General features: G+C 45.9%; 2 long non-coding RNA genes across 3 annotated transcripts in view; one reads left to right on the forward strand and one right to left on the reverse strand.

The window, feature by feature from the left end:
• LOC138819094 (uncharacterized) overlaps positions 1-24,354 on the forward strand; it is a 43,317-nt gene extending 18,963 nt beyond the window's left edge. The window contains exons 2-3 of the long non-coding RNA XR_011369298.1: positions 2,331-2,432; positions 24,117-24,354. This is a non-coding gene — a long non-coding RNA (uncharacterized lncRNA). The remainder of the gene's footprint in view (positions 1-2,330; positions 2,433-24,116) is intronic.
• On the reverse strand, positions 6,969-17,638 carry LOC138819090 (uncharacterized). Of its 2 annotated transcripts, none has more exons than XR_011369297.1 (3): positions 17,426-17,638; positions 17,004-17,129; positions 6,969-7,070 (listed from the first exon to the last, which is right to left on the reverse strand). It is a non-coding gene; the product is annotated as an uncharacterized lncRNA (long non-coding RNA). The 2 variants fall into 2 exon arrangements; XR_011369296.1 differs by lacking the exon at positions 6,969-7,070 and adding an exon at positions 16,111-16,276.
• Positions 24,355-24,653: the final 299 nt, after the last annotated feature.

The following is a 24,653-nucleotide window of genomic DNA, read 5'->3' on the forward strand; positions in this document are numbered from 1 at the left end:
AATTATGTAAGTCATTGGATTGGGTGTTTGAACCTAAGACAACAACAGAGCTAAGACAATATTTTCTTTTATATTTTTTTATTGTAAAGATACTGTACAAAGCGGGGCTGGGAAGGTAGCTCAGCAGTAGAGTGCTTGCCTTGCAAGCATGAGGCCCTGGGTTCAATTCCTCAGCACCACATAAACAGAAAAAGCCAGAAGTGGCGCTGTGGCTCCATTGGTAGAGTGCTAGCCTTGAGCTGAAGAGCTGAGGGACAGTGCCCAGACCCAGAGTTCAGGCCCCATGACCGGCAAAAAAAAAAAAAAAAAGATACTGTACAAAGGGGTTACAGTTACATGAGTAAGGTAATAAGTACATTTCCTATCAAGCATCGTTACCCCCTCCTTTGTTTTTCCCCTACCATCCCTTCCCTCCCACCTCTCCAGCTTGTCCTCCCCCCTCCCCAGCCCCCGCAAAGTTGTAAAATTCGTTTTCAACATAGTGTCTTGTACATCTCATTGTTACAATGGGTCAACCTGTATCCTTATTTCAGCATTTTGTTATTTCCCTTCTCCTCCCCAAATAAGAAAAATGTATATACAAGAGTCAGGGCACCAGAATCAAATACAGTGACAACAGGGGTTATACTATGGGGGAAGAACATACAAAAGAATACAAAAAAAAAAATCACATGGTATATTACAAGTACATTAAAAACAACAGCAAGAAAGATAAAACCTCTTGTATCTCTATCTTGGGGTTCATTTAGCTTTGCATTGTTTTAAATGGTCATATGTACATAGCTTTTGACCTTTTCTGCTTGTCCTAGACATATACTAGTTGTTGCAAATAGGGGAAACCATAGGACCTATGTTTCTTTGGACCTGGCTTACTTCACTTAATATAATTTTTTCCAAATCTTTCCATTTCCTAACAAATGGGGCAGTGTCATTCTTTCTGATGGAGGCACAGAATTCCATGATATATATATATTACATTTTATTGATCCATTCATTTATTGAAGGGCATCTGGGGTGGTTCCATATCTTAGCTATGGTGAATAATGCTGTGATAAACATAGTTGTGCTGGCAGCTTTAGTATGGCTTTGTTTGTGATCATTTGGGTAAATGCCCAAAAGTGGGATTGCCAGGTCGTAGGGGAGCTCTATGTGTAGTCTTTTTGTTGTTGTTGTTGGTCGTGGGCCCTGAACTCTTGGTCTGGGTGCTGTCCTTCAGCTCTTCAGCTCAAGGCTAGTACTCTATCACTTGAGCCACAGTACCACTTCCGGCTTTTTCTGCTTATGTGGTGCTGAGGAATCGAACCCAGGGCCTCATTCATGCAAGGCAAGCACTCTACCACTGAGCCACCTTCCCAGCCCTATGTGTAGTCTTTTGAGGGTCCTCCATACTGCTTTCCAAAGTGGTTGAACAAATTTACACTCCCACCAACAATGCAGTAGGGTTCCCTTTTGGCCACATCCCCTCCAGCATCTGTTGTTATTAGATTTCTTGATTCTAGCTATTCTAACTGGGGTGAGGTAGAATCTCAATGTTGTTTTGAGAAGTTGAGCATTTCTTCATGTGTCTATTGGCCATTCTTATTTCTTCTTCAGAGAAGTCCCTCTTTAAGTCTTTAGCCCACTTATTAATTGGGCAGTTGTTTCTTCAAGGATTTGTTGTTGGGGGATTTAATTTTTTTTATTTCTAAGTATATTTTAGATATGAGATCCTTGTCTGTTGTATGACTAGTGAAGATCTTCTCCCAATCCCTGGGCTTTCTATTGATCTTGCTAGCTATGTCCTTTGTCATGCAGAAGCTCTGCAATTTCATGCAATCCCAATATTTTCTATTTCTTTTCACAATTTGAAAAGTTCTGACTTGGATAGCACCTGGAAGTTTGATTTTTGGAGAACTTAGAATTCTCAAGGTACCAAGATCATGTGTCCAAGAACAGTTTAGTGAGAGAATAGATATGGGAGTACTAGACCATGGAACCCCAAGGTAGAGCTATGTCTGCTTTATAAGCATACACAGCCTTTCAAGTCTGTGTTTGATTCCTGTTTCTTTTGCTTTAATGGAATACTAGATAATATGTAAAGAAGTTGGTTTGAGCTGTTTGTTCCAAAGACTGGGAAGTCCATGATAAGAATAGCCCCATCTGACGAGGGCCTTGTGCTGCTTCATTACATGGTGGAAGTCAGAAGGATGAGTGAGACAAGCTGTGAGGAACAGCCTCACTGTAGCAACCTGTCCTATGGTAACTAACCTAGTCCCATGCTATAGGCCTTCATCTTAGGGTCCTTGAATAGTTTTATTGTTATATCAAGCATGCTGTCTTAATTACCCTAGGTCTCACCATTCAGTGCACAGGATGTATGATTCCCACCTCCAAGGAACCACTCACCGGGGGAAGCTGAGGCTTGCAATCCACAGCCAGGTCCTGCACACGAGGTAGGAGGCACTAGACTAGAGATTCTGTCCTGGTGAAAAGATGTCATGGGAAAGGTAACACTGCTTATGTCAACACATAAGAGACAAGGATGTAGGAGAAGAGCCAGAGCCAAGGCAGGGAAAAGGACACAGGTGACAGGTAGGTCGACATGGCCTCCCAAATTTTATACTGATGCTACAGCTGCTCACATGTCCAGTAGGTGGCGCTTCTCAGCTCAGGCCTTTCTGTGCTTGGAATGGGTTAACAAGCCGGGGGTGTTGGGTGCTGAAGAGGGATGGCTGCATTTTTGTCATGCCTGGATCATTTTGGATAGACTGCCTGCCTGTGACGGCTTCTCTAAGTGCTGATGGAAACCCAGGTGACAAAGCATCAATAAGCCCAGAAGTGTAGGGAGAGGCATGGGGGAAAGGCATGAACCGGGGCTGCACGGATGGGCTCTGGGCCTTTCCTCCAGTGCCCTTCCCTCACTGCCTTTCTGTCTCAAGTACCAACATTCTGGTGGAAGCCATGCATGGAGTCTTCAACGTGAGGAACCCACTTACTGACTCCTGGAATCTTCTCCTCAGTGAGCCTAGGGGTTTTTTTGTTTTTTTGTTTTGGGGTTTTTTTTGGGGGGGGAGGGGACAGGATGGGACAGGAAATCTGCCTTCAGGAGAAAATGCTTATCTTTTCAACAGAAAAGATGGAGAGATACAATACACCATAACCCACTATGTAAATGCCATTTGAGGTCATCTGCCTTCTAGTTAGCTAGACGTCAATCTACTTGTTTTCTTTTTTGTGCCAATATGAAAAAAGGGGGTGCTTGAACTCAGGGCCTGGACACTCTCCCTTAGCTTTTCATTCAAGGAGGCACTCTACCACGTGAGCCACAGCTCCATTTCCAACGCTTCCACAGGCTAAAGTCTCATAAACCGGGGGAAATGCAGTTATAGAATTCAACATAGCTGGATTCTGGTAGCTCATTCCTGTAATCCTATCTACTCAGGAGGCTGAGATCTAAAGTTATTGGTTCAAAGCCAGCCCAAGCAGGAAAGCTGGTAAGACACTTGTCTCCAATCAACCACCAGAAAGCCACAAGTGGTGCTGTGGCTCAAAGTGATAGACTGCTAGCCTTGAGCAAAAGACTCAGTGCCTAGGCCCTGAGTTCAAGCCCCATGATGGACAAAAAAACTTATTTTCAACATATATCCTACAAAATTAAGAAAAAAGGGGAGGGTTGGAAGGCATGGGGGAGAATGATGAAAGAGGTGATACTGATCAGATTCACTGTATTCATATATACTATTTTGTTGAATGTCAATTCCTTTGTACAGTTACTTAAAGACAAAAATAACTTGTAAAGAGCCTCACAAACATTCTTGCCAGGCTGGCTTCAAACCTCGATCCTCAGATCTCAGCCTCCAGAATAGCTAAGATTACAGGTGTGAGCCAATGGTGCCTGGCTGATTCTTTTTCTAAAGTTCTGTCCAAAATGAATGCAGTCCCATACCTGTACTTCTCAGTCTTTGAGAGGAGGGAATTATCCCCGCAGCCATGGGTTTCCAGTCCTAATCCCCTGTGGTCACCTGCTGCTCCATTCTGGTGACAGCAGGTGAGGCATCCCCCCTCCCCATCCCTCTCCCTACCCCAAATGAGGAATGCAGAGAATTAGCCTTGTGCACAAGGCCACTTGACCTTCTGCCGGATGACATGGTGATGAGACAGGCAGGGGAACCTTTTAGTGGCAAATGATTCTTGCCTGGATTGAGTAAACATTCTTTAAACCTCCATGGCTCTCAAATATTTGTCTCTCTGATGCCCACTTCATTCTTTCCATGTTAGACAAAGCCAGAAAACAACTTGGGAGGTTTCCAATCAGTGTTTACGACAATCCAAAAGGAAATGTCTTCCTTCTTTTCCCCTATCATTAAAAATAAAACAATAGAATATTCAGTCTTAGGGAACAAGGTTATTTTCCTTTCCGTGGGGGGAAAAAATGACCTTTGAATTAGCAGGAAATGGCCAGTCAGGTTGGATCCCTTAACTGGAATGTGACTAAAGACACCCAGCATCCAATAACTGTTCTGTCTTATATACAGACATCAAAAACAAAATCAGAAAAAGGAAAAAAAAAGCAATAGAGGTCATAGGAATTAACCAGTTATTGAAGATGACCCCAAAACTGAAAAGAGGTCACCTGGACACTCGGGGACGCTTCCCAGGGCATGCATGCTGCAGTGTGCCCAGCCAGATGCCAGAGCAGTGAAGCATGTGTCAGCCCAAATCAGCGGCAGCTAGCCCCTCTGTATAATACTTCACAAAGACAGCCTGACTTGGTTGCCCAGAAGTCACAGGCTGCTTTCCACCTTTTATTCCCCCCACAAACTCATGGCCAGGGAGCTCTCCCTTTATTAATCAAGACTGGAGCTCTACCACTTGAACCACACCTCTACTTCTGCCTTTTGGCTGATTAATTAGAGATTGGAGTCTCTCAGAGTTGGTCTGGCTTCAAACTGTGATCTTCATATCTCAACCTCCTGAGTAGCTAGGATTAAAGATGCAAGCCATTGGCACCTTGCTGCTTTCTACCTTTTGATAACAGTGGAGCTTAAATAGAGAGAAATGCTGCAGTTTCTGGACGACATGAATCCTGGGGCATGATTGCTAACCAAGGAGCAACTCTGCATCTCCCTTTGACTTCTTCCAATAGCAGCCATTGGAAAACTGCTCTTCAGAGCACCACGAGAAAGAAGAATTGTACTTCCTTCTCTCTGGCTTTTATTTGTTTTGTTTTGTTTTTGTGTTGGTCCTGGGGCTTGAAACCAGGGCTGGGAGGTGTTCCTGAGCTTTTTTGCTCAAGACTAGTATTCTACCCCTAAAGCCACAGCTCCACTTCCAGCTTTTTTGGTGGCTAATTGGAAAAAAAAAAAAGAGTCTCTGAGACTTACTTGCTTTGGATAACTTTAAACTGAGATACTGAGGTCCTCAATCTCAGCCTCCTGAGTAGCTCAGCTTGTTTTTGAGGTAGGATCTCACTATTTAGTCCAGTCTGGCCTTGAACTCTTAGTCTTCCTGCATGGGCCTTGTGAGTGCTGTGATCACAGGCATGCACCATACTGCCCACTGTTCTTTCTTCTGAAAGTCATATCAATGCTTCATTCAAAAACAAGGTGTGGTGAGGTAAGGGCTGAGCAGAGGGGTGTGTAATGTCGTGGTGGTAACTTAAAAATAGAAAGAGCAATACAGATACCTTGCTCCATATCTAAATTATGATCTGGTCACAGGGAAAAATATCAAACAAGTCTAAATTGAGCAACAGTTGATGATGTCTATAATAAGGACTCCTCAAAACTGTCAAGGTCATGACGTGATAGACAAGAAGCTGTTACAGACCAGGGGATTTCAAGGAGACAGAACACCTACAACGTGGTGTCTGGATTTGCTTCTAGAGCTACAGAAGGTATCATGTAAAAAATGATGAAGTGGACGGCAAGATCGGAAGTGCCATCTCTCTACCAATGCATGCAGATTTCTTTATGTTGACAAGTGAACTGTGAACACAAAGCACATTAGGTAACTTTCTCATGACTAAAAGCAATTCCGTCTGGTGCCAATGGTTCATACAGTAATCCTAGCTACTCAGGTGACGGAGATATGAGGGTTGCTATTCAAAGCCAGCCCAGGATGGAAAGTCCATGAAACACTTCTTCTCCCCTACCCCACCCTGGGGCTTGAACTCATGGTCTGGGAATTGTCCCTGTGCTCAAAGCTAGCGTTCTACCACTGAGCCTCAATGCCTCTTCTGGCTTTTTCTGAGTAGTTTATTGAAAATAGGAGTATAGGAGTTGCACTGACTTTTTTTTTTGTAATGGGGCTTGATCTCTGGGCCTGGGTGGTGCTGTCCCTGAGCTCTCCACCTCAAGGCTAGTGCTCTACCACTTTGAGTCACAGTGTCACTTCTGGTTTTCTGGTGGATAATTGGAGATAAGAGTCTCACAGACTTTCCTGCCCGGGCTGGCTTTGAACCACGATTCTCAGATCTCAGCCTCCTGAGTAGCTAGGATTATAGGCATGAGCCACCGGTGCCTAGCTTCTTACAGACTTTTTTTTTTACCTGGGCCAGACTTGAACCAGGATCATCAGATATCAGCCTCTTCAGGTTGGATTACAGATGTGAGCTACCAGCACCCCACACCATGAGACTCTTTTCTGCAATTAGCCACCAAAAAGCCTCAAGTGGAGCTGTGTAGCTCAAATGGTAGAGTACTACTTGATTGTAAAAACTAAAGGACAGAGTCTAGGCCCCAAATTCAAGCCCCAGTACTGACACTAAATAAATAAATAAGAAAAATAAAAATAAAAGCAATTCCCAAACAAAGATTGCTTTCAAATAACTTCCCCCTCATAGGTTAGCACCGTCCAAAGACTCATTCAAATCGATTCAGCTGCATAACATTCTTTACATTTATTGGTTAGCACGTATTGGACAGGGGGGTGTTGGGACACATCCACACATCTCTCTGTGTGCAGAAGAAGCAGAGGAGCTAGCGACCCTCAGCTCTGTCCTCTTGCTGAGACATGCAATGTGGCTGCAGATAGGCCCCCAAATATTCAAGCTCATCTCAGTTTATCCTTGACAATGAAGGGATTCATGCCTAAAGTTGTACATTCAAAACAAGAGAAATAAGTGAGAACCAGTGTCTTGCCCAGGACAAGATTTTGCCAGGCACCACGGGAGTATGGTGACTGGGCCCAGTGTGACTGAACAACCTGCCAAAGGTCACACCGGTGGCAGAGTCAGGATCCCAGTTCTGATCTGCCTGACTCAAAGCCTACACTCCCTTTTCTTTTCTTTTTTTGTGATAACATGTATGTTACACTCCCTTTTCTATGCCATGCCACGTCACTACTTTGGGACTCATTTCTTGTCTATAAAGGGCCACCCAGGAAGAATCCTTTATACACCACAGAACCTTAGATAGAACCCACCAGTCCACAGAAATCACCAAGTCCTTGTGGTGGCATTAGTGCCCCTACCCCAAGTTGCCCCATCTTGAATTCACTCACTAAGAAGCACCAGATGAGGCTGAGTCATGACCTTTGGAACTCCAAGAAGAGGCATGTATGTCTCAAACAGGGTGGCCCATCTCCTGGCTGCAAAGCTAGTATTAGTGATTTGGGAAGAGTCGGTAAGATAAACAGGTACCATCCAAAACAAAAAGCCTTGTGAGCGCATCGGCTCATTGCTCCTGTATTGTTCTTAAAAGTAGCTTCCCCACATCCTGCATTTGGAACATGAGCAAACATGCAAAAGAGAGAGACACATAGGAGCACCAGTCACCAGTCACGCAGACCTCACACCTAGCTTGGGAATGGTGGTCCAGAGCATACATCAATGGCTGGTCCTGCCCAACCAGGGAATCTTGGGTAAAGCACATAGTCACCACCTCAGGCCCAAGCATCCTATCTATAAAACTGCAAAGCCATGCCGAGTAGAGTAGTGATTATGAGGACCAACGCCACACTAGAGGGCATCACAGAGCGTCCCGCTCAATGCGCGTACAAAGGCATTGTTTTCCACGCTTGTGTGTGATTTTTATAAGACTAAATGCAAAGCCAGGTGCTGGTAGTTTACGCCTGTAATCCTAGCTAGTCAGGACGCTGAGATCCAAGGATCACAGCTTGAAGCCAGCCCAAGCAGGAAAGTTTGTGAGATTCATCTCTAATCAACTAGCAAAAAGCCAGAAATAAACTGCGGTTCAAGTGGTCATGGAAAAAGCTGATTTCAAGCCTCAGTATTGGTGTACGCATGTGCACACACACAGACCCACACACACAGACTAAATGCAGTCACTTTTTTCTTTGGGACCATTGATCCAACACCCCAGAACATACAACCCCAATCAAGAGTTAGGATATAAATGATCAGTCCTCCAAAAAGCTATGTAAAATTTCATGGACCCACATACTTTCCTTATAATGAAGCCACTAGGCTTGGCGCTCAGTGACTGGCTTTTGTTTTCTAGGCATTTCTAACAAGCTTAGTTATTATGTCTGGTTTCTCAGAAGCAAACAAAGACTCCAGCGACTAGCTCATTGGCCCTCACAGAAAGCATTATTTAACAGTTTTACAGGAACTGTAGTCACTCAAGATCATAGCCCAGGGTCAAAAGCATCCATTCTCCAGGATTCCCTGGTGTTGGCAATGACTCAAGACACTAAGAACCAAGTGGCTTCATATTCTTGTGTGATTTAGTAGGGCTAACAACACAGGTTAGTGGCAACGTTCTCATCTGTTACAATCCCTAGCACCTCCCACCACCCCAATGCAATCCTGCTTCTACCTCAAACCTACGGCTTGAGTCTCTCCAGAAGCAAGATCTAGGTGTCTGTATTTTAGTGGGTATCCTGAGTGACTTTGACAGGTGTGGAAATCTTCCTAGTGTCAACACTCCTATGGACTGTGAATCAATGAAGACAATTTTCACCATCTCAGGGATCTTGAATCAGGTAAGAGTGAGTCTCACCAGTCACTGGTGGCTCTTACCTGTAATCCTAGTTACTAAGGAAGCTGAGATCAGAGAATCTCAGTATCTCAGTTTAAAGTCATCCCACACAGATAAATCTGAGTGACTTTATCTCCAGTTAATCACCAAAAAGCCAGTAGTGGAAGTGTGGCTCAAGTGAATGAGAATAAGCCTTGAGAAGGAAAAAGCCAAGTTCAAGACACAGTAATACCAAGACCGAGAAGAAAGAGAAGAAAGAGAAAAACAAAGTAGGTTCTCCCCTTCTACAGCCTCCTCTTTGCTTTTGCTGGGAAAGCCTGAGTGAAAACTGGATGGTCTATCAGAACTATCAACTAGTTTTGGTGCACCTGGTCTCTTTCTGACTGCCTCCAGGAGAAAACGAAGGTCAGGGGATGAAGAGAGACTGTAGGGAATCAGGATCAGGGAAGAGATGCTCCCTCTTCTACCCTTTATATTAAGAGAAAAGCTCCCTCCCAGGGAAATGCTTGGTGCAGATCCTTGAGGGTGGCAGGGCTCTGAAGGGGCCTATGTCATTACTGAAGCTCAGGACTGAAGATCAGACCTGGGTCAACGCTCCTCACCGACTCTCAAACCTCAGGTCCCTCTTCTTGAACATGGGATCAGGGCTATGTTCAGGTTGAATGCTAACTCAGGTAAATGCCCTGAGTATGGTATGTGCTGAATAAATGGTGATTTCTATGAGGAAGGCCTAGGCCAGGGAAGTTCTGGCATTTTCTGGAATAACACAGAAGCTGGGAAGCAGAGGCAGATACCTATGAAGTATGCTCTTTCCTGATGCTTTTCCTTGCTGTTCTTGAAGTCCCTGTCATTGAGGAGCATCCAACCAGTTACCAGGCATGTGTGTACATGGGCAGCCACAGTACAAGGGACAAAGTCAGAGGAAGTGGTATTTGGGGACAGCAGAGGCTGGGGACTCCAAAGGGCAGAGTGCCAACTCCTCAGTTTACTGATGGAAAATCAGGTGGCAAGGGGCTGGGGCAGATTCTCCTACGGGCTCCAAAATATGCTTCCCCTGCCCTCAAGTCTCCATCTCCTCATCTATTATGCAGTTTATCTTTTAAGGAAAGTTGGGTTCCTACAGTGTTAATAAAATGTCCAGTGATACACAGGAACTTAGTATAAACTTTCATACAGAAAACAAATCAAATACACTAAGCAAACTGAGATCCATGAAGTCCTTTGTATGTCTCTCTGGGATAATATTTCATAAGAATCCCTCCAAGGCAGAATCCATATGAATCTGTGTTTATAACTACTGTTTAGGGCTGGGAAGGTGGCTCAGCAGTAGACTGCTTGCCTTGCATGCATGAGGCCTTGGGTTTGATTCCTTAGCACCACATAAGCAGAAAAAGCCGAAAGTGGTGCTGTGGCTTAAGTGGTAGAGCGCTAGCCTTGAGCTGAAGAGCTGAGGGACAGTGCCCAGGCCCAGAGTTCAGGCCCCAGTACCAACAAAACAAACAAACAAACAAAAACAACTACTGTTTACAAAGTAGGTTGGCCTCAAAATGATATCCACATGGAAGGTCACGTATGAGAAGAAGTTGCCTTTGACAGCATTCTGCTCTTTCCAGGACTGAACTTGGGCTTGATGACCAGCTGGTCATCTGTGCCTGATTTGCTTTATGACCTGGAAATTCACTGTCTCTTATTGGGCCTCATTATCTTTGTCGATAAAAGGAAAGCCAATACTGTCTCCCAAGGCTCTTTCAGATTCAGAGTTCTCCAATCCTAAGTAATTTAGGTATTTGCAACCGACCTGGAAAGTCTGTTGTATATGTGCAGGTCCTGGGGCTTAAACTCAGGGCTTAAGCACTGTCCCTGAACTTTTTTTGTTCAAGGCTAGTACTCTACCATTTGGGCCACAACTCTACTTCTAGCTTTTTGATGGTTATTTGGAGATAACAGTCTCATGGACTTTCCTACGTGGGGATTGCTTTGAAGTTGATCCTCAGATTTCAGCCTCCTGAGTAACTAGGATTGCAGGTGTGAGCCATCACCAGCTACCCAGCTCTCAATCTATCCTTTTTTGTTGTTGTTTTTGGTCATGGGGCTTGAACTCTGGCCCTTGGCACTGTCCCTCAGCTCTTCAGCTCAAGGCGAGAGCTCTGCCACTTGAGCCACAGCGCCACTTCCAGTTTTCTGGTGGTTTATTGGAGATAAGAGTCTCACGGACTTTTTTTGCCCAGGCTGGCTTTGAACCTCAGATCTCAGCCTTCTGAGTAGCTAGGATTACAGGCATGAGCCACTGGCGCCTGGCAAATCAATGTTCTTCTTCTTTTTTTTTTTCTTTTTTTGGTCAGTTGTGGGGCTTGAACTGGGCCTCGGCGCTGTCCCTGTGTTCTTCAGCTCAAGGCGAGCGCACTACCACTTGAGCCACAGCACCACTTCCCAGTTTCTAGTGGTTTATTGGAGATAAGAGTCTCATGGACTTTCCTGCCCGGGCTGGCTTTGAACCGCAATCTTCAGATCTCAGCCTCCTGAGTAGCTAGGATTATAGAAATGAGCCACCAGCACCCGGCTTCAATCTGTCCTTTTTACAGCTGAACAGTCAAGGCTTAGTCAGAAATCACCACAGAATCAGGGGCTCAACCAGACCAGAACACAGAGCCCATGCCTTTCCACATGTGTACCCCCAGAAAGCCACATGTGTGAACATGTGTGAGCACATGTGTGCATGCATATGCAAACACATTCCCACATGTACCTATTAGAGCTGCCCCGTTCCTTGGATCTTGCGTGTGTAGACTTGTTGTCTGGCCAGATCTGATCCAGGTCTGATCTAGGCAGTTCTACTCAGAGGAATGGGGAGGGGCGAGAAAGGGGGTGGGGGAGGCAGCTACACCTACATTTTTGTGCCGCTCACTGATTTCAGCTGCTGTGTACTTAGCTAAGTCTGAGTGACTCCAAACATAGGCAGTGGGCCGGAACACTGCCTTCCAAGCGTCAGAACTGACAAGTTCCTCTTGCATCTGGGATTCTTAACTGCAGGAGCATTCATAACTCTTCTAGTACACAGAAATAAACATGTTCATGAAAACACACCCATATACACACACGCACACGCACACACACACACACACACACACACACACACAGAGTGAGCATCTCCCCCTACCTGGCTTTGGTAAAATGGAGACAATTATCTTTGCCTTACCCGAGGACTCTAGGTTTTGCAAACTGAAAAGGACTAGGGAGACCCTGCTGAGACAATGTTCATCCAGTCTGCTTATATGACCCATGGAGAATAGAACTTCCTTTCTTTTCTGTAATCAGTAATATAAAGTATGTGGGCTACCTTTAAATGGATAGTTGATAAATCCACTCTACTATGCAGATAATACTCTATTACCTTAATATGTAGTTGCTGATTTCAACCTCAGAAGCATACTGGAGTGCTTTCTCCCCACCAAATCTAGAAGGATTTGATGGTCAGAGAATGCTCTTTCCTTTTGATGGCTCAAAAGGAAAGTAAGATGTTTAATGGAGTAGATTCAGGAGCCAGGCACAGTGGATGATGAGTACTATAGCCCTAGTTACTTGGAAGGCTGAGGTAGAAAAATCACTGAGCCCACAACTTTGAAGCTAGCTTGGGCAAAATAAAAGGACATCATCTCAAAAGAAGAATGGACTTAGGGGACACAGAGTCTAGGTTCAACTACTAGTTCTATCACTAGCTTGTTGAACTGCATTGCCTTGGGAATTGTTTTTTAATTACTCTGTGCCTTCAGTTCACATCATTTGTCAGGGAAGGGTTGATTACATCTCCATTAGGCAGTCGTTAACGTCAGCACATATCAAAACTGTTGGATAAGAGCAGGTTAGTATTTTGTATCCTTGGAAGAAGAATAGGTAGTGGTGATATTGATGGTGGTGTGCAGATTGAGGGTCATTTTGTTGACTCATTGCTAGTACTAAGACTGGCTCTGAGCTCACCTGATATCCTTCACAGCTTGCACTGGCTTTGAGGACCTTTTATTATTGAATGGGGAGGGCCCACCGCCCACAGGAGGTTGCAGTGAGCAAGCCAGGGGTGCTCTCTGCTCTGCTCCCCACTGTCTGGGCCTAGATAAAGAGGCCTTGTGGAAAGGGATTTGGGATCCTGAGGGTTGTGAAAATGCAGGAATTTGTCAGTAAAAGGACTTAGGCTAAAGGAAGAATTGAGCTCCAACTGCTGCTTTGGGTGACATGCAAGGTTACTCCACTTCTCTGAACCAGGTGTTGGTCTCATGCAGGACTCTCTTGGTTTGAAGTAATGCAAACAAAACTCACACTAACTTAAGTAACAAAGGCATTTTAGTTTTAAGTACGGTAAATCACAGATTTTATACATCAGTTTGTTTTGTTTTTGGGTGCTGGTCCTGGGTGCTTGTACTCAGGACCTGGGCAATGTCCCTGAGCTTTTTTGCTCAAGGCTAGCTAGTGTTCTACCACTTGAGCCATTACCTCCACCTCTGGCTTTTTTTTTGTGGGGGGGAGGAGGGGGAAGGGGGAGGGAGCGAGATAATTGGAAGTAAGAGCTTCATGGACTTTCTTACCCAGGCTGACTTTAAACTATAACCTTTAGATTTCAGCCTCCAGAGATGTGAGCCACTAGCACCTGAATATACATCATTTTGACCACCCATGGTCAAAGAAAATCAATGGAATAATTAAAAGAAATTTCACAACAAAAATTGTAATTCCTATGCACATATTGCACAGCTCAGTTGATACAGAGAAGCTCTCAGTCAGTCCCACATGAATGACAGTTGTTTAAACATCATGTGATCTTCAGATATGTCTTTAATTTTGTAGATATCTGCCTTCCCAAAAGCAAATGCACCCCCAAAGGGTAATGTGTTTACGTGATAAAGTGAAAATTTTTAGATGTGTTGATGGGCAGTATATCTTTAGAGGAAGCTGGGTGATGTTATAGGAAAAATGAATCATTCATAGTACAGTACTGAACTCGGTGTATGCAGAGCATGAGAGGTTTTCCTCACTGAAGTCTGCTTGGAACCACATACCGTGGATACCAAGGGTCTGCTATAATCAAGGGCTTGAGTGAGCTGCTTTTAGAGAGGTCTGAGACCAGGGATTTGTATACCAGCAAGACTGTCTTCAGCTTCTCCTCTCTAACGATTGGCTTTATTCTGCCCAGCTACAGAAGCTTTCTATAGGGTGATCACATGGCTTCCAACAGGGATGGTGCATTAGGTTTTCCACTAGCTTAAAAAAAAAAAAAAGCTACCCTAAGGGAGGGATGGGGAAGGACCATCAATCAAAATGCAGTGTACTTATAACTGACTTGTTGAACCCCTTTGTACAACTAGTTATAGATAATAAAAATGTAATTTAAAAAATTCCACTGGGTGCCAGTGGCTCACGCCTATAATCCTAGCTACTCAGGAAGCCTAGGATCTAAGGATTCTGTTTCAAAGCCAGACTGGGCAGGAAAGTCTTGTGAGACTCTAATCTCCAATTAAGCACCAAAACAGCTGGATGTTGAGCTGTGGCTCAAGTGATAGAGCATTAGCCTTGATAGAAAAATCTCGGGAACAGTGCCCAGGCCCTGAGTTTAAGCCCCCACAAGCTTTGGCTGTGTCACATGACTATATTTGAACCAATCTTAGCAGTCAGGAGGATGGAGTCCTCTGATTGGCTAAGGAGGACTGAGTCACATGTTTTCCCTGGAAAAAAAAAAAGTAGACTATTCTCCACTAGGTGCTGAAGATGGCATGAAGCCATATCCTAGGTGCTACATGCTCTTAGTGGGGCTTTGGTATTATGTTTATCCTAAAATGTGTTCTTTGTAGAAGGAGCTCCACTTAATACAGCTTAATGCTGATCAAATCCTCCATCCTCAGCTGCTGTTTGCATAGCTTACACAGCACTCACAGTCGACCAAGCCCAGCACTATGGCGGGCTTGCTGGAGGGCCCAGGGTGAGCTTTCCTTGTCCCAACCACAATCCCCAGAGCCTCAGCAAGATGCTGGCTCCCAGGTCCTCTGTGGGTGCCAGCAGATCTCATGGAGACCGAGGAACTATGCCTGAAGCAAAAATAGGTGCTAGAAGGGAAATCATTTGGAAATCCTCGGAAATCATTTGGCTTATTTCACATGTGGGATGCATACATCCAGGAGAAGGGTCAGGGGTAAGCCCACGTAAGCACACCAGCATCATACACCCGCAACCCCTGCATTTGGAAGGTCCTCAATAGAAGATGCGTAGATGGATGGGGAATCCAGGCCTCCTGATTTCCAGACCTGAATTTTTCCTGTGGTACCATTTTTCTTCCCCTTGAGTATAGAAAAGGCTAAATTTCTACATCCAGAGCCCTTTCTGATTCTAACAAGGCAGCAAAATCATGACAAACACAACTTATAAAAAAAAAAGTACATCCATGTCAGGCATAGATCACTGTCCGCCTTCTCAACACCTGCTAGCTCCTTTCTGGACCCCATCCTTTCCAGGCTTCCCACCCACTCAGTGGGTGGCAGAGACTCCAGGAAGGATGTCACAGGCCATGCTGCCAAGATCCAACCCTATGCAGGGCCTGACAGTCTCTCTGAGCCCTGACTGCTGTTCCTGAGGCTCTGACAGATGCTAAAAGTGAGCTGGCACATGTCTTGTCCTCTCAGAGACTGCAAGTCTGTCCCTGTGCCACATGCCAGCTCCTGAAGTGACTCCAAGGGAGGCCTCTACCCCTGACAGCACCATATCCAGATCCCTGGGTCTGAGGACAAGGAGCCACCAGGCCACAGGGTAAAGAAGTGCAAGCGGCCTACAAGGACTGTGTGCCTCCTATTGTTGAGGGCAGACTGAGACGGGGAAAGGGGATGGGCAGGTCTTATCTAAAATAACCCCAGGAGTAGAACCTAGACCCAGGATCTTCTTTTTTTTTTTTTTTTTTGTCAATCATGGGGCTTGAACTCTGGGCCTAGGCGCTATGTCCCTCAGCTCTTCAGCTCAAGGCTAGCGCTCTACCACTTGAGCCCTAGCGCCGCATCCAGTTTTTCTGGTGGTTTATTGGAGATAAGAGTCTCACAGACTTTCCTGCCTGGGCTGGCTTTGAACCTCCATCCTCAGATCTCAGCCTCCTGAGTAGCTAGTATTACAGGCATGAGCCACTAGCAGTGATACTCTTTTTATAAGTGTTTTCAAATCTTTTTATTGACTATGTGGAAAGAGAAGAGAGGATGGCAGAAGAGAAGGGACTGAATTTAAAGCCAGCAGACTTTGGCTAAGACCTCAAGCAAGATACTCCGTTCTGTGTACCTCAGTTTCCTATTGCTCATCTGACAGCTCGTAGAGAAGAATTTGGTGGAAAGCACCTAGTAATAATAGGTAGTTAATAAACCTCAGTAGAGTCCAAATCTGAAAAGATTCCTTCCACTTCCAGTCCCATACATGGGTGATAATGGAAGGCGTCGAAACAGAAACATCTTCATCATCTTCACAAACATTCCTGGGAAGTTTCTAACAGAGCATATTGTGGGGTTTCCAGATGTGTGCCTGAGTTTGTCTTCTATATGAAGATGCCTTGTGAAGAAAGTGAAGGAAGGATTGCATTGATGGTGTTTAAATGGACATATTGCTGGATTTCTGTGCTCTGCCATGTGTTTTGTGTATCTGCATCATTTCACAGTGCATTTACCACATGATTCTTGTTTTCCAAGAACACTAAATTCCTCCTCATAGTGGGGTTCTCCTGGGAAGCTATCCGTGGTGGGGGGAGTTTGTTTGCTTTTTATGCCTGTACCAGGGTCTGAACTCAGGGTCTGAGAACTGTCCCTTAGCTTTTTCATTCAAAGCCTGTGCTCTACCACTTGAGTTATAGCTCCCCTTCCAGCTCTTTGCTGATTAATCAAAGATAAGAGTCTCGTGGGCGTTCTTGCCAGGGCTGGCTTCAAATCACAATTCTTAGATCACAGCCTCCTAGAAGCCGGGATTACAGGCATGAGCCACCAGTGCCCATCTTGGCTCTGTGTTATGTCTGCCATTTACTCATTGTGTGACGCCATACATGTCCCTTGCCCATGTGAGCTTCAATGTCCCCACCTGTAAACTGAGGTGAATGGAATCCTCACACTGCTTCCAGTCTGGTTTGCTGGGTCCTTGCAGTTCTCCTCTGCTCTCAGGTCCTTGCTTATGGCCTTGGGATCCCAGAACAGGACCCAGACCATCCTAGGTACAGGGTAGAAATCCAAGAAGGGGCAAATCTGCGGGCAGTCCCAATGCTGGTCTGCCTGCTTGCCCTTGAAAGGGTGGAACAGATAGAGACGAGTCCCCACCTGCAGTCAGAGGAGACACCCCCACCCCACCCCCAGGACAGTCAGCTGCTGGGGGATTAAGAGCAGGCCCAGCTCCCATTCAGGCCATTCAGCCAGCCAGGAAGCCTAGCACGCTCCTGCCCGCCCACCTCTGCAGGGCAGGTCCCAGGGATTACTGCAAGAGAGTTGTGCTTTGTGCTAGAGACTCACACAAATCAAGGCCCAGCCCTCCGGGAAAGGCCCATGGGGCCCTATGTCCTTGGGAATCCACTGCCTGGTACCAGAAGCACCAGTGGGCTGAAGAGCTGAACCTCCCGGCTGTGGGGCTGAGCCCTCTGTGGACGGCTGCTACAGTGCCCAGTGTTGTCTTTTATCTGTCCACACTGGGGACTCCCAGTACCCAGCAGCAGAATAAGTGCCATCCCTTCCTGTCCTTCCCTTGTGATGAGGTCACATCCCTTCCTTCTGTGATGACCTGGTGATGGTCACCATGGTGTGAGCACTCTTTTGGCCTGCAAGTGGCAGTCTGCCTTCCTCACAAAGCAGTAGTCTCACAAGACAGATATGGGTTGGTGGTGGTGGTGGTGAGGACAGGGTCTTTCCCTCATCAGAGCCTCCCCTCCCCCTCCCCTAGACCCACTCCATCTGGCTAAAAGGTAACTCTAAGACCCAGATGTCTTGGTTGGTTCCCAGAGGTTGATGGGAGGTGTCACTGGATATAAAAATGCTGCATCAAGTGTCATACCCAGGCCACTTAAAGAGATGATATCTGGTCTCAGATTTGTGTTTGGAGCAAGCACTTCAGTAGGTGTGGCCCGTCCATCACACCTAATTTTAGCTATGTCGGTGAACACCTTTACAGGATATTTCTCCAGATGGTCTTGGAGCCACCTTTCTGGCTCATAGTTCTTAAGAATAACTAGAATGTGTAGGGAAGACAACATTTCCAGACAGAGAGGGAATAGCCAGAACCACCCAGACTCTTCCAGTTTACCCCCGGCACATGCTGTCCTTCAGTGCTTTTGCCCAGCACCTCCAATTACCCTGCAGTGTAAAACCTAGGGTGGGAGTCTTTCCAGAGCCCCTCAGCTGTGCAAGTGGAATATACACACAATCTGAACTCCATCTGCAGCTTTCCTGAGTCTTGGGAGAACTGGCTGCAGGTGAATCCTGGGTATCTGTTTTTCTATACTGCCTATCTCAAAGTTTTGAGCTGCTGCTTGTTGCTTGTGTGGGGAGGTCAGTGGACTCAGACAAGTAGGTAATCAGTACACAGTGAACCCACTTTTCAATCTGTACTATCATTGATTTAATGTTTTTCTTTATATTGACTTGCCTTTTGGCTAGAAAGTATATAGTCTTTTGGTAAGTAATACATGTAAAATAATGGCCTTTTATGGCAGTAGTTCCAAATACTATAATTTGTGTCAAAAAAGTGATTGGTCCTGAGCCAGGCACTGGTGGCTCATGTCTGTAATCCTAGATAATGAGGGTGAGATCTGAGAATTGTAGTTTAAAGCCAGTACAGCCTTTGAGACTCCTATCTCCAATTAACCACCAAAAAGGCCAGAAGTGGGAGGTGTGATTCAAGTGGTAGAGATCTTCCTTGAGCACAAAAACTCAGGGACAGCATCCAGGCCTTGAGTTCAAGTCCTAGGATCACACACACACACACACACACGCACACACACACACACACACACACACACACACACACACACACACACACACACACACACACACAATTAGTCCCTATTAAGCCTAAAATAAATTTGGGAATCATGAAAGTGAAGTCATAGAGAAGCAGTTAAAGAATCTCTAAGCTCCCTTCCAGTCTTGGGAACATCTTCCATGCTATTGAGTCCAAAATTCTCCAGTCACTTCAGCCAGACCTTCAAGAGTCTGTCCTCCTCTTTCCTCCATCCCCTGATGGAGTGGTTAGTCAGTCATGCTTCCTGAATGTCTCTCCTATCTGTTCCCTTCTTTCTATCCCAGTAGATAAAATTCTATGAATTCCTGCAACAACCTCTTTTCTGACCTGCGTGTCTGCCTTTTGCCTATCTCCAGGCCAGGATCTACCCTGCAATCAGGATGGCCTTTTATATGCATATGTATATTTCAGGGCTTAGTACATAGTAAACACCTTATAAATGATAGCTTTGATTTGTTTTTAACCAGTCCTGGGGCTTGAACTCAGGGTCTGGACATGCTGTCCCTAGGCCTCTTTGTACTCAAAGATAGCACCCTACCACTTGAGCCACAGTGCCACTTCCAGATTTTTCTGAGTAGTTTCTTGGAGATAAGAGTCTCATGGACTTTTTGCCCTGGCTGGCTTCATACCATGATCCTCAGATCTCAGTCTCCTGAGTAGCTAGGATTACAGGCATGAGCCACCAGCGCCTGAATATAGCTTTGATATTTTAAGCAATACAAGTCTAATCATGTCTCTTTGCTGCAGAAAAGCTTTCCATGGTTATCTCCACAGACCTTAGGATAAAATGAAATTCCTTAGCCTGACAAAGGAACCTCTTTCTTATCTAGCCCTCTCCTTGTTTAGCTATATCTCCTATTTTTTCCCAGGTTTGCACATGTACCATGCAGTTTCATGCTTGATTCTGTCACTTTTTTTTATTTATGAACATACTGTACAGAGGGGTTACAATTACATGGGCAGGATAATGCATACATTTCTTACCAAGCATTGCAGCCTCCTCCTTTGTTTACCCTTCACCTCCCTTCCCAGTCTCCCCCCTCCCCAGATTCTGTCACTTTTGCAGTCACTGGGACTGAACTCACAGACTCTTGTGATGGCTGTGAAGCTCAGTAGTGTTGATAGGACATTCATGATAATGGTAGGGTACATTCTACCCACCTACTCCTGTTTCCCCTAGGAGGGAAGAAGGGCAGGCAGAGACATAGCATCAACTCTGTTTCTACTAGTAGAGTCTACCATACTGACTGCCCACCAGCCACTACAGAAAGCCTCCTCACCTGAGGAGACAGACTGGATCATCCTGCTACCTCTAACAGGGCTCTCAGCTGACAAATGATGATTGAGGGAGATCCCTAAGAGCTTGGGAACCATGGTCTACCATGCCTGCCATGTGCTGGTGTGGGCCAAGCATTATTACCCATGATAATCTTGAATGACAGAGTGCCATATGGCTCAGGTACTAGTAAACAGCATCTCTATTTAATGTATAAATGAAGAGATTCAGAGAAAGCCAAATGTGGTGGTTCATGCTTGTAATCCTAGGTTTTTGAGAGACTAAGGCCAGCCTGGGTAAAGAAGTTCTAGGGATCCTGCCTCAACCAGTAAACACTGAACATGGTAGCTTGCACCTGCCATCCCAGTTACTCGGGAAGTGTAAATAAGAGGATGGAGATCCAAGCTAGCCTGGGGAGAAATATAATCAAAGTGTGGCTAGAGGTATGGCTCCAGTGGTAAAGCACCTGTCTAACAAGTTCAAGACTCTGAATTCAAATACCACCAGAAAGGAAAAAAGGTGTCACACAGATATAAGTGGTGAAGACAGGTGAGAGGAAATGTGAGCACACACAGAGCAGACAGAAGCATGTGAGGAGCACTAGGCACCATCACCCTCGGCCCATTCTACCTGCTCCTTATTTTGAGTCCTATCTGGAGAAGACAATGTACAATTCTATCTATGAATAGAAGAGAAAGCTAACGTTTAAAGCCTCACTAAAATACCATAGCTGCGCCTTAAAACCTTGCCATAAGTACATTCTATTAACATTTCCATTCACTGTCAGGTCCTGCTCTCCCCTGCTGCCTCTTAATACAGATAGAAATGCCTCTCCCGTACATACTAACATACTGCTTACTGTCCCTTGAAGGTATACAAGACAGAAAATGTTGAGGGGGTGGGGGATGAGGCTCAGAGAGGTTAGCAGACTCATCCTAGGTCACCTAGAACTTTAGGGGTAGAGCCATGCCCTGTCCCAGGCCTTAGGTCCTGCACTCCAGTGGTCTCCTGATGGCTGAGGGGCTCCAACTGTCAAACTCGGAGGCTCCAAGAGATACATCCCCAGTGGTAGCTGGCTGTTTGGTGTTTGATCACAGCTGGGGACAACAGCCACACCTTTTTCTCTTTGTGACAGCAAGCCTAATTCCTAGCAGGGGGCTTGTCTGTGGAGCTATGTGGGGCTTATAGCCAGCCTCCTGGACAGCACACCTTAAAGCTCCACACTGCTAATTCTGCTTTTCACCTCAGTGCTGCAGGAGGGTTAAGGCCGCTGCTGTTCTGGGTAGCTCCTTGCCTAGCAGGCCCTGCCCACTCAGGGGATGCCGAGGATTCCATTCTAAATCCCCAGGCTTTTCCCCTAATTCTTCCATTAGTCTGCCGACTGTACGGCAAACCCCTCAGCCTGGTGTTCAGGGCCTGCAGTCTGTCCAGCCGCCACCTACAAAAACCTCTTGTAGACAGACACCAAAGAGACCAGGCCCCCATGTTAGAGGCCCTCGCTAAGTCCCGTGATTGCCTAGTGAGAGTGCTTCAGGAGCTCTGTGTCCTCTGCCTAAATTCAAGCATCCTTCTCAGCATGGTGGCCACAACATCTTCTTGCAGACCTCATACCCCGCAGTGACTGTCCGGCTGGCCATGCAGGTCATTTCATGCCTCTGTCTGAGGATGGGAACTCTCTTCCCCATCCACCTACTCACTCTCAGGTGTGCCTCGGGCCTCAGCTGAGTCTCCAGGCATGCCCTCTTCCTCTCCTGGTCCTTTCCCCAGCAGGTGAAGAGCCCACTCACAGGCTGACCTCCACCATAGCGCTTATCTCAGTGCATTAGGGTCAGCAGCCCGCCAGGGCAGTGAGCACGTGAAGTTCAGCTGTGTCTTTCCCATGCCTCATGGCAGAGCCTGGCTGAGTAGGAGTTTGGTATCATGTGCTTATTCTGTCTCATGCTGTATTATTATGATTATGCTGTCTCCCTAACCCCTTACCACAACACTGTGCATCAGGCTGCTCAGCAGTCAGGATTCCACCCATTTTACAGAGGTGGAGTCTGAGACATAGACAAGGGGCTGTCCCAGGCTTCCATTGCTGAGACACCAGTTACTTATGGCTCATCTCCTGGCCCTGCCACTGCTGCCCTGAATGCCCAGGTTAAGGTCAAAGTGAGGCAAGAGGCCTCATCCCAGGGGTCTGTTGAGCTCGAACTGGGCTCAGATACTTCCAGCATAATGCTGGCCGAAGTCCAAACTCCTCATCCTGGCATCAGAACCTCTCCAACTTCTCCTGGCCCATTTTTCCAGAATCACCCTTAAGCTCCTCCTCAGAAATCCCTTATGTGTCCCACTTTTCTGCTCTCCCTTCACTGGGCTCCTCTGAGGTCTCAGGGCCCTGAACTTCACAGCCACACTGTCCAAATCACATTCTAGGACACTGGATCCAAGAAACACGGGGAAGAGGTGGGGCAGGTACTCAAGGGAGGTCTTCTAAGATCAGGGTGACAAAACAGCAAAGCTTTCAGACCAAGCAATGACCAGCAGCACCCAAGCTACATGCATGGACTCCAAGGGGCTTGGGAGAAGCTTAGAGTCATGCTATGCAAAATAACACACAGGCCACATATTGATAACGCCTGAGTACCTTCCGTGCAATGCCGCATTTTATTATGCATACGGCTCTAAAGATAAGTTGTATTTTTTTTCTCTCTCAACTGTGACTAGCAAAACTTCAGCTCAGAGAAGGTGTTGGATTTCCCCATGGTCCCACAGCTAGAAAGTGATACCCAGGATTCCAAACCTCGCCTGTACTTTTTGCTACTTTGTGAATACCCTCCTTCCGTTCGTCCCTCCCTCCCTTCCTTCCTTGCTTTTTTTCTCTCTCTCCTGCTCCCTTCCTTCTTTCTCGCTTTTCTTTCTTCCTTCCTTCTTCCTTTCTTTTTTCTTTTGTTCTCTCTCTTTCTTTCTTCCTTCCTTTCCTTCTTCCTTCCTTTCCTTCTTCCTTCCTTCCTTCCCTTCTTCCTTCCTTCCTTTCCTTCCTTCTTTTTCTTTCTTTCTTTCTTTCTTTCTTTCTTTCTTTCTTCCTTCCTTCCTTCCTTCCTTCCTTCCTTCCTTTCTTTCTTTCTTTCTTCCTTCCTTCCTTCCTTCCTTCCTTCCTTCCTTCCTTCCTTCCTTTCTTCCTTCCTTCCTTTCTTCCTTCCTTCCTTCCTTCCTTCCTTCCTTCCTTCCTTCCTTCCTTCCTTACTTCGTGCTTTCATATAGGGTTTGAACTCTGGGTCTGCTGTTTACTAGGCAGGCATGCTACCACTTGAGCCATGCCCCTAGCTTTTTTTTTTTTTTTGCTTGAATTATTTTTCACATAGGGCCCTATATTTTGCCAATGTCCAGCCTTCAACCAGAATCCTTCTACCTATGCCTCCTGCCTAGCTCGGACAGCCACAGGTGCCATTCCATCTCTCTACAACTTTTTCCCTTAAGGAAATTCAAGACACAAGTAACAGGTTAAACCCCCTGAAGATTCCTGTGTAAATCTGAATAAACATCTTCCACACTTATTTCAGACTAGAGCAACTCCCTTCCATACATTACCTTTTGTTTCCTGAATCTATTCACAGCCCACAAATACTAATTTCTGCTGAGCAAGGTAAATAAAAGGCAGCACTGGGAGACAAGGCTTTGTTGTTCTCACAGCCTGAGCGCACTGAACAGAGAGATAAAGGGAATATGAAACCCACTGTGCAGAGCCTCTTTATTATACATGGGGTTCCAATGCCCAGAACGGAGAGACAGGGGCTCTTTCAGGTTGCACAGCTAGAGAGGACAGAATGGAGGCTTCAGGCCATTACTTCCCGCAGGCTGGGAGGTAGGGAGTGGAGTGGGGAGAATTTGGAAAGCTCCCAGCAGGTGGTGTTCCCCTCACCTTCCTGTAGAGGCCGCACAGACTTCAGGAGATGGAAACGTTTCGAAAGGAGCACTACCTTTCTGAAAAGAAGCCTGAGACTCAAGCCAGCTGTGTCCACAGGTAAATCGAATCCAACTCTCTTAACACAAAGGCCCAAAGAAGAGAAGGACATGCTTGAGACCACAGAAAAGTTCAATGCACAGCTGACGCACAGCTCCCCAGCCTCCTGCTTTCCTGCAGGCTGGTGTGGGTGTGCGTCTCACAGCCTGGCCAGAGGCCCCTGGAGAGCACCAAGAGCTCCAGCCCAAGCCTGACTTCCAGCTCCCCACACTCAGGGGGAAAAAAAGAAGGAAATAATGACTTTGTGAATGACTAAATACATTTGATTTTTTTAACTCAAAATACTGTTTCTCATCTTGATCATTTACATAGCTAGATTTTGGATGGACCTTAAACACAAATGTACCTTCAAACAATAAACACAGCCTACCAAAGAATATCAGCAACACATTATATTAATTTATTTGTGTGAACACATACCTATCCCCCCCCCCACACACACATA

The sequence above is a fragment of the Dipodomys merriami genome, unplaced genomic scaffold (genome assembly GCF_024711535.1).
Source record: "Dipodomys merriami isolate MVZ:Mamm:240054 unplaced genomic scaffold, mDipMer1.0.p SCAF_11, whole genome shotgun sequence".
In the NCBI taxonomy this organism is placed as follows: Eukaryota; Metazoa; Chordata; class Mammalia; order Rodentia; family Heteromyidae; genus Dipodomys; species Dipodomys merriami.